This window comes from Papio anubis, chromosome 14 (assembly GCF_008728515.1).
Source record: "Papio anubis isolate 15944 chromosome 14, Panubis1.0, whole genome shotgun sequence".
Classification (NCBI taxonomy): domain Eukaryota; kingdom Metazoa; phylum Chordata; class Mammalia; order Primates; family Cercopithecidae; genus Papio; species Papio anubis.
In genome coordinates this window covers 84,864,749-84,880,873 of record NC_044989.1, presented here as the reverse complement: position 1 = coordinate 84,880,873, position 16,125 = coordinate 84,864,749, and the positions used below count along the sequence as shown (strand labels likewise).

Below are 16,125 nucleotides of genomic sequence, written 5' to 3'. Positions count from 1 at the left end.
GCCACATTTCTGTGAGATGGGTGCTTTGGGCTGGGGATCCAGATCAGCCCCTAGTCCCATAGGGGCTTGGGGACAGCAAGGGAAAGGGCTGTGAGACAGCAAAGATGATAATCCATCCTTCCCACTGGGACCTCTGTCCCAGTGAGTTGTGGAGCTGCTAATGACTGAATAGTCCCAGTGAGAGTAGCTGGAGATCCAGGTTGGGAGGACCTGCTCGGTGAGAAGATATGGGACTGGGGACTCACATAAGAAACATTCAGACTACTTTTCCTTATGGCTGCTGCAGTATGCTGGGGGTCCACTCCAGTCCCTAGTCACCTTGGGTTTTCCAGCAAATGAATATATCAACAGTGAACGTGGCCAAGGCAGCAATATGGGAGCTGTGGCTCAAACACATTGGTAGGGGTGGCTGGGGACCCCTCTTGGAGGTCCCATTCAGTGAGGAGAAATGGGACTGGGGACCTGTGCAAAACAGCAGTCTGACTGCTTTTTGTACAGCAGCTGTGCTGTGTTGGGGGTTCACTCTAGCCCCCAGTCATCTTTGACTCTCCAAAGCCTGAAGGTGACAATGGCTAAGGCTGCAAAATAACAAAGATGACAGCCTTTCCCTCCCTCTGGGAGCTCCCAGGGAGGTTTTAAAAGGTTGCTCACTTGAAAACAGCAGCAGGGGTTGTTGTAGACCTCAGTTGGGAGATTTCAGCCAGTGAAGAGAAGCGGGACCAGCATGAAAAAGCAGTCTGGCTGCTGCTTCACAGAGCTACTGTGCTGTGCTGGGGGACCACCCCAGTCCCTTGTTGCCTTGGATTCTTCAGAGTGCTAAGGCTGTGAAACAGCAAAGATGATGGTTTACTTTGCCCTCTGGGAGTTTTGTCTCAGGGAGGTGTAATACTGCTACCCATGGTTGGCTGGAGTTCCAGGCCAGTGGGTCTCATCCTCTGAAGTACTAGGGAAGCAGGGCTTGCAGACTGTCCCTGTTTAGCCTCCTGGATTCAGCCCCTTTCCTGAGGGTTTGTACAGGGGAATAACTTCCTGCTCAGCTGGAGTTGCAGCTGCTTTTATCGGGAAGCCCAGGTATCTAAAGCTCTTGGGTCGCTGTGTGTGCCCGAGTGGCAGCTCTGCTAAGACCCCACAGAGCTCTGTGTGTCAGACTGAAGACCCTCGTGGAGTGGGTTCACAAGGGGATCTCCTGACTCAAGGGTTGCAGTGATCCATGAGAGAAGTGTCTGTCCCTGGGGTCACTCACTCACTCATTGCTTCCCTGGGCAGGGGATGCTTACCTGGCTCTTTGTCACTCCCAGGGGAGTGGTCACCCTGCCTTCCTTTTCTCCATTCTCTGTGGGTTGAGTTGTTTTCTTGATGAGCCCCAATGAGTGTACTTGGGTGTTTCACCATTGAAGGTGCCATTTTTAATTTTTTATACTTTAAGTTCTGGGGTACATGTGCAGAACGTGAAGTTTTGTTACATAGTTATACACGTGCCATTGTGGTTTGCTACACCCATCACTTACATTAGGTATTTCTCCTAATACTATGCCTCCCCTAACCCCTTACCCCCTCAATAGGCCCTGGTGTGTGATGTTCCCTGCCATGTGTCCGTGTGTTCTCATTATTCAACTCCCACTTATGACTGAGAACATGTCGTGTTTGGTCTTCTATTCTTGTGTTAGTTTGCTGAGAATGATGGTTTCCAGATTCATCCATGTATCTGCAAAGGAAATGAACTTATCCTTTTTTTATGGCTGCATAGTATTCCATGGTGTATATGTGCCACATTTTCTTTATCCAGTTTATTATTGATGGACATTTGAGTTGGTTCCAAGTCTTTGCTACTGTGAATAGTGCTGCAATAAACATACGTGTGCTTGTGTCTTTATAGTAGCATGATTTATAATCCTTTGGGTAAATACCCAGTAATAGGATTGCTGGGTCAAATGGTATTTCTAGTTCTAGATCCCTGAGGAATCACCACACTGTTTTCCACAATGGTTGAACTAATTTACACTCCCACCAACAGTGGAAATGTGTTGCTATTTCTCCACAACCTCTCCAGCATCTGTTGTTTCCTGACTTTTTAATGGTTGGCATTCTAACTGGCATGAGATGGTATCTCATTGTGGTTTTGATTTGGATTTCTCTAATGAACAGTGATGATGAGCTGTTTTTTGTATGTTTGTTGGTTGCATAAATGTCTTCTTTGGAGAAGTGTCTGTTCATATCCTTTGCCCATGTTTTGATGGGGTTGTTTTTTTTTTTTTCTTGTAAATTTGTTTAAGTTTTTTATAGATTCTGGATATGAGCCCTTTGTCAGATAGATAGACTCTAAAAATTTTCTCCCATTCTCTAGCCTGTTCACTCTGATGACAGTTTCTTTTGCTGTGCAGAAACTCTTTAATTAGATCTCATTTGTCAATTTTGGCTTTTGTTGCCATTGCTTTTGGTGTTTTAGACATGAAGTCTTTGCCCATGCCTATTTCCTGAATGGAATTGCCTAGGTTTTCTTCTATGATTTTTATGGTTTTAGGTCTTATGTTTAAGTCTTTAATCCATCTTGAGTTAATTTTTGTATAAGGTGTAAGGAAAGGGTCCAGTTTCAGTTTTCTGTATATGGCTAGCCAGTTTTCCCAGCACCATTTATTAAATAGGAAGTCCTTTCCCCATTGCTTGTTTGTGTCAGGTTTGTCAAAGATCAGATAGTTGTAGGTGTGTGGTATTATTTCTAAGGCCTCTTTTCTGTTCCATTGGTCTATATATTTGTTGTGGTACCAATACCATGCTGTTTTGGTTACTCTAGGCTTGTAGTAGACTTTGAAGTCAGGTAACGTGATGCCTCCAACTTCGTTCTTTTTGCTTAGGATTGTTTTGGCTATGTGGGCTCTTTTCTGGTTCCATATAAAGTTTAAAGTAATATTTTCCAATTCTGCTAAGAAAGTCAATGGTAGCTTGATGGGGATAGCATTGAATCTATAAATTACTTTGGGCAGTATGGCCATTTTCATGATATTGATTCTTCCTATCCATGAGCATGGAATGTTTTTCCATTTGTTTGTGTCCTCTCTTATTTCGTTGAGCAGTGGTTTGTAGTTCTCCTTGAAGAGGTCCTTCACATCCCTTGTAAGTTGTATTCCTAGGTATTTTATTCTCTTTGTAGCAATTGCGAATGGGAGTTCGCTCATGATTTGGCTCTCTGTTTTTCTGTTATTGGTGTATAGAAATGCTTATGATTTTTGCACGTTGATTTTCTCTTCTGAGACTTTGCCCAAGTTGTTTATCAGCTTAAGGAGATTTTGGGCTGAGATGATGGGGTTTTCTAAATGTATATGTCATCTGCAAACAGAGACAATTTGACTTCCTCTTTTCCTAATTGAATACTCTTTATTTCTTTGTCTTGCCTGATTGCTCTGGCTAGAACTTCCAATACTATGTTGAATAGGAGTGGTGAGTGAGGGCATCCTTATCTTGTACCAGTTTTTAAAGGGAATGCTTCCAGTTTTTTCCTATTCAGTATGATATTGGTTGTGGGTTTGTCATAAATAGCTCTTATTATTTTGATATATGTTCCACTGACACCTAGTTTATTGAGAGTTTTTAGCGTGAAGCGGTGTTGAATTTTATCAGAGGACTTTTCTGCATCCATCAAGATAATCATGTGGTTTTTGTCATTAGTACTGTTTATGTGATGGATTACGTTTATTGATTTGCATATGATGAACCAGCCTTGCATCCCGGCATGAAGCTGACTTGATTGTGGTGGATAAGCTTTTTGATGTGCTGCTGGATTTGGTTTGCCAGTATTTTATTGATGAATTTTGCATCAATGTTCATCTATTGGCCAGAATTTTTCTGTTGTTGTAGTGTCTGTGCCAAGTTTGGGTATCAGGATGATACTGGCCTCATAAAATGAGTTAGGGAGGATTCCTTCTTTTCTATTGTTTGAAATACTTCCAGAAGGAATGGGGCCAGCTCCTCTTTGTACCTCTGATAGAATTCGGCTGTGAATCTGTCTGGTCCTAGACTTTTTTTGGTTGGTAGGTTATTAATTACTGCCTGAATTTCAAAACTTGTTATTGGTCTATTTAGGGATTTGGCTTTTTCCTGGTTTAGACTTGGTAGGATGTATGTGTCCAGAAATGTATCCATTTCTGATAGATTTTCTAGTTTATTTGCTTAGAAGATTTTATAGTACTCTGGTTGTAGTTTGTATTTCTGTGGGATCAGTGGTGATATCTTCTTTATCATTTTTTATTGCGTCTATTTGATTCTTCTCTCTTTTCTTCTTTATTAATGAGGCTAGTGGTCTATCTATTTTGTTGATCTTTTAAAAAAAGCCAGCTCCTGGATTCATTGATTTTTTGAAGGGTTTTTTGTGTCTCTATCTCTTTCAGTTCTGCTCTGATCTTAGTTATTTCTTGTCTTCTCCTAGCTTTTAAATTTGTTTGCTTTTACTTTTCTAGTTCTTTTAATTGTGATGTTAGGGTGTCAGTTTTAGATCTTTCCTGCCTTCTCTTGTGGGCATTTAGTGCTATAAACTTCCCTCTTTAAATGCTTTAAATGTGTCCCAGAGATTCTGGTATCTTGTGTCTTTGTTCTCATTGATTTCAAAGAACATCTTTATTTCTGCCTTCATTTCATTATTTACCCACTAGTCATTCAGGAGCAGGTTGTTCAGTTTCAATGTAGTTGTGTGGTTTTGAGTGAGTTTCTTAACCTTGAGTTCTAATTTGATTTCACTTTGGTCTGAGAGACTCATTGTTATGATTTCCTTTCTTTTGCATTTGCTGAGGAGTGTTTTACTTCGAATTCTGTGGTCCTGAATATCCTTGTTAATTTTTCTGTCTCATTGATCTGTCTAATATTGACAGTTGGGTGTTAAAGTCTCCCACTATTATTGTGTGGGAGTCTAAGTCTCTTTGTAGGTCTCTAAGAACTTGCTTTATGGATCTGGGTGCTCGTGTATTGGTTGTATATATATTTAGGATAGTTAGCTCTTCTTGTTGCATTGATCCCTTTACCATTATGTAATGGCCTTCTTTGTCTCTTTTGATCTTTCTTGGTTTAAAGTCTGTTTTAGCAGAGATTAGGATTGCAACTCCTGCTTTTTTTTTTTTTTTTTTTGCTTTCCATTTGCTTGGTAAATATTCCTCCATCCCTTTATTTTGAGCCTATATGTGTCTTCACACATGAGATAGGTCTTCTGAATACAGCACACTGATGGGTCTTGACTCTTTATCCAATTTGCCAGTCTGTGTCTTTTAATTGGGGCATTTAGGCCGTTTACATTTAAGGTTAATATTGTTATGTGTGAATTCGATCCTGTCATCATGATGCTAGCTGGTTATTTTGCCCATTAGTTGATGCAGTTTCTTCATGGTATCGATGGTCTTTACAATTTGGTTTGTTTTTGCAGTGGCTGGTACTGGTTGTTCCTTTCCATGTTCAGTGTCTCCTTCAGGAGCTCTTGTAAGGCAGGCCTGATGGTGACAAAATCTCTCAGCATTTGCTTGTCTGTAAAATATTTTATTTCTCCTTCACTTATGAAGCTTAGTTTGGCTAGACATGAAAATCTGGGTTGAAAATTCTTTTCTTTAAGAATGTTCAATATTGGTCCCCACTCTCTTCTGACATGTAGGGTTTCTGCCAAGAGATCTGCTGTTAGTCTGATGGGCTTCCCTTTGTGGGTAAACCGACCTTTCTCTCTGGCTGCCCTTAACATTTTTTCCTTCATTTCAACCTTGGTGAATCTGATGATCATGTGTCTTGGGGTTGCTCTTCTTGAGGAATATCTTTGTGGTGTTCTCTGTATTTCCTGAATTTGAATGTTGGCCTATCTTGCTAGGTTGGGGAAGTTCTTCTAGATAATCTCCTGCAGAGTGTTTTCCAACTTGGTTCCATTCTCCCCATCACTTTCAGGTACATCAGTCAAACGTAGATTTGGTCTTTTCACATAGTCCCATATTTCTTGGAGGCTTTGTTCATTTCTTTTTATTCTTGTTTCTCTAATCTTGTCTTCTCACTTTATTTCATTGAGTTGATCTTCAGTCTCTGATATGCTTTCTTCCGCTTGATTGATTTGTTGATTGATACTTGTGTATGCTTCATGAAGTTCTCGTGCTGTGTTTTTCAGCTCCATTAGGTCATCTATTTTATTCTCTAAACTTATTATTCTAGTTAGCAATTCATCTAACCTTTTTAAAAAGTTCTTAGCTTCCTTGCATTGGATTAGAACATGCTCCTTTAGCTCGGAGGAGTTTGTTATTACCCACCTTCTGAAGCCTACTTCTGTCAATTTGTCAAACTCATTCTCCATCCAGTTTGGTCCCTTGCTGGCGAGGAGTTGTAGTCCTTTGGAGGAGAAGAAGTGTTGTGTTTTTTGGAATTTTCAGCCTTTTTGCACTGATTTCTCCCCATCTTTGTGGATTTATCTGCCTTTGGTCTTTGATGTTGGTGACCTTCAGATGAAGTCTCTGAGTGGATGTGCTATTCCTTTCTGTTTGTTAGTTTTCCTTCTAGCAGTCAGGCCTCTCTGCTGCAGGTCTGCTGGAGTTTGCTGGAGGTTCACTCCAGACCTGTTTTCCTGGGTATCACCAGTAGAGGCTGCAGAATAGCGATGATTGCTGCCTGTTCTTTCCTTTTTGTCCCAGAGGAGCACCCACCAGGTGGCAGCCAGAGCTCTCCTGAATGAGGTGTCTTTCAGCCCCTACTGGGAGGTGTCTCCCAGTAAGGATACACGGGGGTCAGGGACCCACTTGAGGAGGCAGTCTGACCCTTAACAGAGTTCAAGCACTGAGCTAGGAGGTCCCCTACACTCTTCAGAGCTGTCAGGTAGGGACACTTAATTCCGCTAAGCTGCACTGGCAGCCGCCACTTCCCCCAAGTGCTCTGTTCCAGAGGGATGCGGGTTTTCTCTATAAGTTCCTGACTGGGGCTGCTGCCTTTTTTTCAGAGATGCCCTGCCCAGAGAGGAGAAATCTGGCAGTCTGGTCATAGCAGCCTTACTGAGCTGTGGTGGGTTCCACCCAGTTTGAAGTTCCCAGGGACTTTGTTTACGCTGTGAGGATGAAACCACCTACTCAAGCCTCAGCAATAGCAGACGCCCCTCCCCCCACAAAGCTCCAGCATCCCAGGTGGATCTCAGACTGCTGCTGTGCTGGCAGCCAGAATTTCAAGTCAGTGGATCTTAGTTTGCTGGACTCTGGGGGGGTGGGACCCGCAGAGCCAGATCACTTGACTCCCTGGCTCAGCCCCCTTTCCAGGGGAGTGAAGGGCTCTGTCTCTCTGGTGTTCCAGGCACCACTGGGGTATGGAAACAAAAAAACTCCTGCAGCTAGTTCAGTGTCTGCCCAAATGGCCACCCAGTTTTGTACTTGAAACCCAGGGCCCTGGTGGCATAGGCACTAGAGAGAATCTCCTGATATATCCGTTGCAAAGACCGTGGGAAAAGTGCAGTATCTGGACTGGAGTTCACCGTTTTTCCTGGTGCAGTTTCTCACAGCTTCCCTTGGCTAGGGGAATGAATTCCCTGACCCCTTGCAATTCCTGGGTGAGGCAACACACCTCCCTGCTTCTGCTCACCCTCCGTGGGCTGCACCCACTGTTCAACCAGCTTCATTGAGATGGACCAGGTACCTCAGTTGGAAATGCAGAACTCACCCACCTGCGTCGATCTTGCTGGGAGCTGCAGACCAGAGCTGTTCCTATTCAGCCATCTTGCCAGCATCTCCTGTAGTCAAAGATGAAGGTGCTGTATTTACTTGTCCCTTCTATTTCTCTTCGTGAGACTAGCACATGCTAACTCCTTCTAGTTGGCCATCTTGACCAGCCCCTCCTATTTGACTCTTTAAATTATGTTTATAAATAACTTTGATAACATTAAATATTAAATGCAGAAAAGAAGTGATAAAAATAATGACTTATTTTTATCTATCAGATTGGAAAAGTTTAAAAATATTGACTTTTTTTCTGAAGGGCTGTTAAAATTTAAGCTATATAATTTTGTGTTCAGAATCCCAATTTCTATTTCTAGAAATTGACCCTAAGAGTAAAGCATAACTACGTTCAGATAAATGATCAAAATGAATTATAAATGGCCATATCAGCTGCCATTCATGAGGATTTATATATACCTTGCACTTTATAGACAGTGTCTGAGTTAATTCCAATGACAACCAATCAGGTGGTTATCATTGCCCCTCTTTATGTACAAGCAAACAACCCTCCATTGTTCTTGCTTTCCTTTTACATCCTCCCATTCTTCCTCTTTTGTCCACAGAGTATGTTCTGTAATGTTTTTGTTTTTAAATAAAGACTGTAATTTGTCTCCCTGTTTTTCTTAATTGGTGAGAACTTGAAATGGAGGACAGTAGGTGAGTCTCAAACCTCCAAAAGTCCATGTCGAAGGAAGTTTTAGTTAATAAAACGATGAGCTAAAAGAATATTGGGTACAAGAAGAAAATAGGCCAGATTGGAATGATTGATGTGAAAATAGGCTAGATGGGGATGTTAGATGTAATTTTAAACAAACAGATACTCCTCCTTAAAAAGTAACTCAATGACATCAATAGTTGCAGCAGCAGCAATTTTAATCATCACTAACTCTCATGCTCACCTCTAGTGCCCAGATTTTTATTCTTTATTTTCATCTCTCAACTAAAATAACTTAAAGGACAACTAATTACCATATTTTAATCAGAAAAACTGAGGATGGGTCTGAAATGTCTTTCTGCTATTAGAAAGCAAGGATTACTTCAAAGTGTGAAAGACCACCAGTCAAAGACCATCAGGAACATGTTTAGGTTTTTTTTTAGCTTGCAAGGAAGAACACACTCCAGGGGAATTTTGTGGTGTCAGGGAAATAGGTAATTGGGAAGAGCTTATTATAAGATTTTTGCTTATGTTGACTAATTTTAGGAAGAGACTGAAGAAGCAGGGACCATCTCTGGATTGGATAATGTCAAGAAGCTAGGAGCAGTTTGGCGATTGAGTATCTATTAATCTTTCTACAAAATTTGGTAGGAGTGAGGCTAGGCTGGGATGTCATTGGTAAGAAAGCAAAAATCACTCAGATATATTTTTTCCTCTAGTTGAATTACAGCTTTGACTGTGCTTGTTAGAGATTTTTTATCATAGCTTGATAGCCAGCTAGCAGGGCTGATATTCACTTTCTCAAAGATATTCAAGGCAGTGTAAAAAGCATAAAGAAACTGACTTAAAGGAATTCTTTCTGGCTAAATTGAGAAAAGTTAAGCATCAAAAAGAGAATAATTATGACTATAAAAGCTATGAGGTCATTCAGATATTCAAATGAAAAGTTAATGAAAGTATAAAAAATGTAGCTATAATAAAAAGAAAGGTGAACATTGTGGGATATATTTAATTTTTACTGATTACATAAGCTTCTAATTAATAACTACATGCAGATATTTTATACCAACATGTTAAGAAATGTCAGCCACGCCAAGGATAAATAACATATTTCTGGGAATACAACATGTTTCAAAAGTTAAAAAACCTATCTGAAAGGCAGAGACATAAAAGTCCCTTGATGTAATACATAAAACCTTATTATAAAAGAAAGCTCAGTCTAAATGCCCTAAGGCTTGAGTTTAAATCACAGAGGTTTACACAATCAGGATTCTTGGCCAACCAAGATTTATCAGTTGCAAAATTCTACAACTTGTCATTTCAGCTGGTCTAAGGTGGTATTCTTTTGCTTTTGTCACTAGTAAAATTACTTCAGCCTTGAGAAACCTTGATAATACATAAAACTCCTAGAAAGGAAGAAGCATAAGTACATCTGATAAAATTTATCTTGATTTCAGTACCTTTATAACTGGTTTAAAATGAAAGTATAATAGAGATTTAAAACATTTCTTATTTTTGTATTTTGTTTGATTTTTCAGAAAATATAAAAGATTAGAATAATACTTTAAATTATTTAGGACTTTTAAAAACTTTTAAGTTCAAGGTACATGTGCAGGTTTGTTACATAGATAAACTTGTGTCGTGGGAGTTTGTTGTACAGATTATTTCATCACCCAGGTATTAATCCTCATACCCATTAGTTATTTTTCCTGATCCTCTCCCTCCTCCCACCCTCCACTTTCCAACAGGCCCCAGTGTGTGTTTTTCCTCTCAATGTGTCCATGTGTTCTCATCATTTAGCTCCCACTTATAAGTGAGAACATGTGGTATCTGGTTTTCTGTTCCTGTATTAGGTGGTAAGGATAATGGCCTCCAGCTCCATCCATGTCCCTGGAAAGGATGTAATCTTGTTTTTTTCATGGCTGCATAATATTCCATGATGTATATATACCACATTTTCTTTATCCAGTCCATCAGCAGTGGGCATTTAGTTTTATTCCATGCATTTGGGACATACTATTAAAAATGTTTGTGACCAAAAAGTAAGTTTTAGTAAATCTAATTTGTTTTATTCCAAGTCTATATTAATTTTGTACTATGTGAATACTTAAAATAGTGATGGTTTACTCCTTCAAAAATGATAATTTTTTAATGAAGTCATACAGTTAACAAATGGGGCATTAAACAATGGTAATGAATGTTCCTCTTTATGTACAGAAACTTTTGAGACATCAAAGAATCTACCCATAGAACAGAGGTGAGGATGTCATAGAACTGAAAAGCAACGTGTTGGAGAATCACTCATCCATTTTCTTTTGGGATGTTTTCACAACAAAACTGCTTTTGAGAGCATCCCATCACCTATAAACCTTGAGAACCTTCTGATTCTATCATCCTGGCTAAAAACAGGTTAGAGAAACTGATGTTTTTTTCTCTTGGCCTTTTTCTTCTGGTCACAAAATGTCATCTACAGATCAGACAAGAAAAAGAATGAGTAACCAGGATGCTGCTGCTCAGAGCTGTCCATAGACAGGTGCATTCAATCAGTGATCTCCCACCTCCCTGCATTATGACTTTCTTCATATGAAAGTCATACATGGTAATGCCTTGAAGTTCCCAACCCTAACATGGGGTCCCAAGAGTTCCCTCCCTCATATTCCAACTAAGGGATACATATGATGTCTCTTTGGTTAAAAAGGTAAAGGAAGTTGAGAAGGAAAGAATTTATGTGGGTTATTGCCACTTCGAAAAAACTTGGGCAATTTAATAAGGAAGATAAGAAATATGAATGTTGGGTGATCAATTGCAGTATCTGCCACAGGTGTGATCAATTTCTCAAACCAGGTATAATGCTTCAAATGAGGAAGAGAAAAGAAAAATGGTTCATAGAGGGAAAACTCCCAGGAGATTCTTACCCAGGTGAGGACCAGGCACATAGGGCAGTCCATCTGGACGCGGGAAGATGCTATCTTTTGTGATTTTGGGCTTGACCTATTGTAAGATGTAGTAATCAATTGTGCATTCTAAGAACCCTGGACTTTATCTCCCATCAGCAATTTCCCTCCCATGATACTCTCACACTTTCCCTGTCTCAGAGGCAGAAAAGACCTCAATAGTGAGGTCATAATTGCAGTCTGCCCCTGCACCGTGGACCCCATTGATTCCAACTCCATAATGTTCTTGTAGTCTGTCTGTGTGCCTCTGTCTTTCTTACTCTGATTTTCAATCTCATCCTCTTGCCTTCAAACATTTGTACATTTTTCTTTGTAAATTGTGAAACCACAGGCCTGACATTTAATCCATCATAATTCTTTTTCTATGATTCTTTCTGCTAAATACTTCAATCTTGTGTCTCATGCCTACAGTTTTTTTCTTTTTCTGGCCCTAGAAATTTGAAGTTTCTCATTTCACTACTTTATGAAGTCTTTCCCTTAGAGGACACCCAGAATTCTTTCTATACAAATAGAATGCATTTTAAAAAAACTTGTATTACCACTTTCCAACTTTTGGTTGTAACAGGTATTCTTGACCTTGTACTCTTTCTTTCTTTCTTTTTTTTTTTTTTGAGACGGAGTCTCGCTCTGTCGCCCAGGCTGGAGTGCAGTGGCGCGATCTCGGCTCACTGCAAGCTCCACCTCCCGGGTTCACGCCATTCTCCCGCCTCAGCCTCCGAGTACCTGGGACTACAGGCGCCCGCCACCACGCCCGGCTAGTTTTTTGTATTTTTAGTAGAGACGGGGTTTCACCATGTTAGCCAGGATGGTCTCGATCTCCTGACCTCGTGATCCACCCGCCTCGGCCTCCCAAAGTGCTGGGATTACAGGCTTGAGCCACCGCGCCCGGCCGACCTTGTACTCTTTCTAAAGACCTTTCCTCTTCAGTGTTCTTTCTTTTACAACTTTCCTATTAGCTCTTTTTCTCTCTCTGCCAATCTGTTGATATCCCTGAAGACTGTTTTTTTTTTTTCTCATTTTCTTTTCTTCTGTCTTTAGAGAAAAAAATCACACAAATATTTCACTGAATATTCTGAGTTGGAAATTCCAAATCAATATGTACCTCTAGTTCTCTTGTCTCTCCTCTACACTAGTTCCACATTCTGAGTTGCCCTGGGAGATTTCCACTTCAAAGTTCCACAACCATTTAAAGCTTCATTAATCTCTTGGAAAACCATTTCCCCTTCCCATGGTCTCTATTTCTAACAGTGAGACATGGTGCTTCTCAGCACAAACTTTGGAATCAGAGAAATAGAAATCCAGCTCTTATAATTGTGTGCTGAAGGACATTAGGCAAATTACCTAACCTCTCTCTATCTTTGTTTTTTTACCTGCAAAGTGAGGATACCCACCTCAGAGGAGCTGATACTTCTTGTGAAGTTATTAGCTGTTTATAGATACTTAGTTCTCTCCCTAAGAGAGAACTAAGTAAATAGGAGGGCTATATTAACCTGTCCTGTTGAACTCAGTCCGGCCGTTTGCTTTGGTCAATGAAATGGGAGCTGAGGTGACAGGTTCCATTGCTCAGTTAAAAGCCACAACAGCATTGTTCACAGTGGTGCAGAAAGAATGACATGGGGCAGAGTCTCACCCATCCTTGAAGGATATGTAATGTTAGTGAGAAATAAACCTTTATTATTTAAAGACTGAATTTTAGGATTGTTTTGTTACTGTAGCACAACTGAGCCTACATTGATTGTTACATCTTTGCACTAAGAACAAGATAGGAGGGTGGGGCCAAGATGGCTGGCTAGAAACAGTTGTGTTCAGAAGCTCCCATCAAAAAAAAACCATAATAAGCATGTGAGTCCTTCACTGTCAACCAAGGTATCTAGTTTCTCTCATCAGAACTGAGTAGGAGACTGGCGTGATCCATGGAGAGGAAGGCAGGGAGTGAGAATGCTACCCAGCCAGGGAAACCATGCTTTTTCCATGGAACTGTGTAACCCATGGATCAGAAGATTCCACTTGTGAACTCATGCCACCGGGGCCTAGTGTCCCAACCCTGCAGCCATGCAGATTCTCCACAGCCTTTCATCTGGGATCTGCTTAAGCCTACTGAGCTCCTGGGAGGAGTGGGTGACCAGCACCACAGCTGTGGCTGTGGCTGCCTGCTTTCTAAGCCATTTGCACTCTTTGGTGGAGAGGCAGCAGCCAGCACTGGGACTCACAACTGCCTAACACACTAGACTCCCTGAGTGTGGGAAGGGTGACATCCATCTCCATAGATCCAGGCTGTGCTTTTCCCCTGCTAGAGCCAGGGAGGCTGGATGGCTTGGTCCCAAGATGTGTCCCCTACAGCCCAACATATCAGATGGGGCAGACTGTGGCCAGAGTGCCTTTTCAGCCCTGACCCTGACCCATCCTTCCTTATTGGGTGGGGCTTCCATGCAGGAACTCCAATAACTCCAGTCAGAGGCTCAGGGACAGAACCCAGATCTCCCTGGGCCTGAGCCCTTATGGGGAAGGGTGGCCGCAGTCTCTGTGGACCAACAGACTCAGCCTTTCCTCCTGGTAGTTCTGAGGAATCCAGGCAGCCCAGATGAATGGGCTTCCCCCCGGAGAAGCACACTCCCTCCACCAAGGCACAAAGTACTTCATTAAACAGGTCCCATTCCCCATGGCACCCAACTGGGTGAGACCCTCCAACAGAGGTTGGCAGACACCCTATACAGGAGCAGTCATACTGGCATCAGTTGGTGTCCCTTGAGGTCAGAGATTCCTGAAGAAGGAGCAGGCACCCATCTTTGCTGTTTTCCAGTCTCCTTGAGTGACATCTTCAGGTGTGGGAGCAAACCAGATGAATAAGGCCTGAGGTGAACCCCCAGAAAACTGCAGCAGCCCTACAGAAGAGGAACCTGACCATTGAAAGAAAAACAAACAAGTAGAAAGCATCAACAACAATGAAAACCCTCACAAAAACCCCATCCAAGAGTCAGCAGCCTCAAAGATCCAAACTAGACAAACTAACAAAGATGAGAAAGAATCAATGGAAAAACGCTGAAAACCCAAAAGGCCAGAGTGCCTCTTCTCCTCCAAATGATCACAATACCTCTCCAGCAAGGGCACAGAACTAGACAAAGGATGAGATGGATGAATTGACAGAAGTAGACTTCAGAAGATGGATAATGAAAAACTCTGCTGAGCTAAAGGAGCATGTTCTAACCCAATGCAAAGAAGCGAAGAACCTTGATAAAAGGTTAGAGGAGCTGCTAAGTAGATTAATCAGTATAGAGAGGAGCGTAAATGACCTGATGGAGCAGAAGAACACAGCACAAGAACTTCATGATGCATACACAAGTATCAATAGCTGAAATGACCAAGTGGAAGAAAGCATTTGAGTTTGAAGATACCTTGCTGAAATAAGGCATGCAGACAATACTAGAGAAAAAAGAATAAAAAGGAATGAACAAAGGGTCCAAGAAATTTGGGATTTCATAAAAAGACTGAACCTACAATTGACTGGAGTACCTGAAGGAGATGGGGAGAATGGAAATGAGCTGGAAAACACACTTCAGGATATTATTCAGGAGAACTTCCCCAACCTAACAAAACAGGCCAACATAAAAATTAAGGAAATACAGAGAACATCACTAAGATACTCCATGAGAAGATCGACCCCAAGACACACAATCATCAGATTCTCCAAGGTCGAAATGAAGGAAAAAATGTTAAGGGCAGCCAGAGAGAAAGGTTAGGTTACCTACAAAGGGAAGCCCATTGGACTAACAATACATCTATTAACAGAGGCTCTACAAGCCAGAAGAATTTGGGGGCCAGTATTCAACATTCTTAAAGGAATTTTCAACCCAGAATATCATTTCCAGCCAAACTAAGCTTCATAAGCAGAGAAATAAAATCCTTTCCAGAGAAGCCAATGCTGAGGGATTTCATTACCACCAGGGCTGCCTTGCAAGTGCTCCTGAAAGAAGTACTAACTGTGGAAAGGAAAACCCAGTACCAGTCACTGCAAAAACACACCAAAATATAAAGACCAACGACATTATGAAGAAACTGTATTGACTAGTGCACAAAAAACCAAATAGCATCATGATGATAGGAACAAATTCACATGTAACCATACTAACCTTAAATGTAAATGGACTAAATGCCTCAATTAAAAGACACTAACTGGCAAATTAGATGAAGAGTCATGACTCTTGGTGTGCTTTATTCAGGAGATGCATCTCACATGCAAAGACACACATAGGCTCAAAATAAGGGGATGGAGGAAAATTTACCGAGAAATGGCAAGCCAAAAAAGTAGGGGTTGCAATCCTAGTCTCTGACAAAACAGATTTTTAAACCAACAAAGATCAAAAGAGACAAAGAAGGGCATTACTCAATGGTAAGGGGAACAATTCAATAAGAAGAACTAACTATTCTAAATGTATATGTGCCCAATACAGGAGCACCCAGATTTATAAAACAAGTTCTTGAAGACCTACAAAGAGACTTAGGCTCCAACACAATAATAGTGGGAGACTTTAATACTCCACTGTCAATATTAGATCAACGAGACAGAAAATTAACAAGGATATACAGGACTTGAAGTCAGCTCTACATCATGTGGACCTAATAGACATCTATAGAACTCTGCACCCCAAGTCAACAGAATATATATTCTCAGCACCACATCACACTTATTCTAAAATACCACATAATTGGAAGTAAAACACTCCTCAGCAAATGAAAAGAACAGAAATCATAATAAAGAGTCTCTCAGACCACAGCACAATCAAATTAGAATTCAGACTTAAGAAACACACTCAAA

General features: G+C 41.1%; 2 long non-coding RNA genes across 2 annotated transcripts in view; one reads left to right on the top strand and one right to left on the bottom strand.

Moving 5' to 3' along the window:
• The window catches only part of LOC116270305, an 80,670-nt gene that overhangs the window by 8,454 nt on the left and 56,091 nt on the right, over positions 1-16,125 (top strand). The window lies entirely within an intron of this gene.
• On the bottom strand, positions 7,678-14,353 carry LOC116270304. The gene is made up of 3 exons (XR_004178327.1): positions 12,207-14,353; positions 11,274-11,888; positions 7,678-7,717 (listed from the first exon to the last, which is right to left on the bottom strand). It is a non-coding gene; the product is annotated as an uncharacterized LOC116270304 (long non-coding RNA).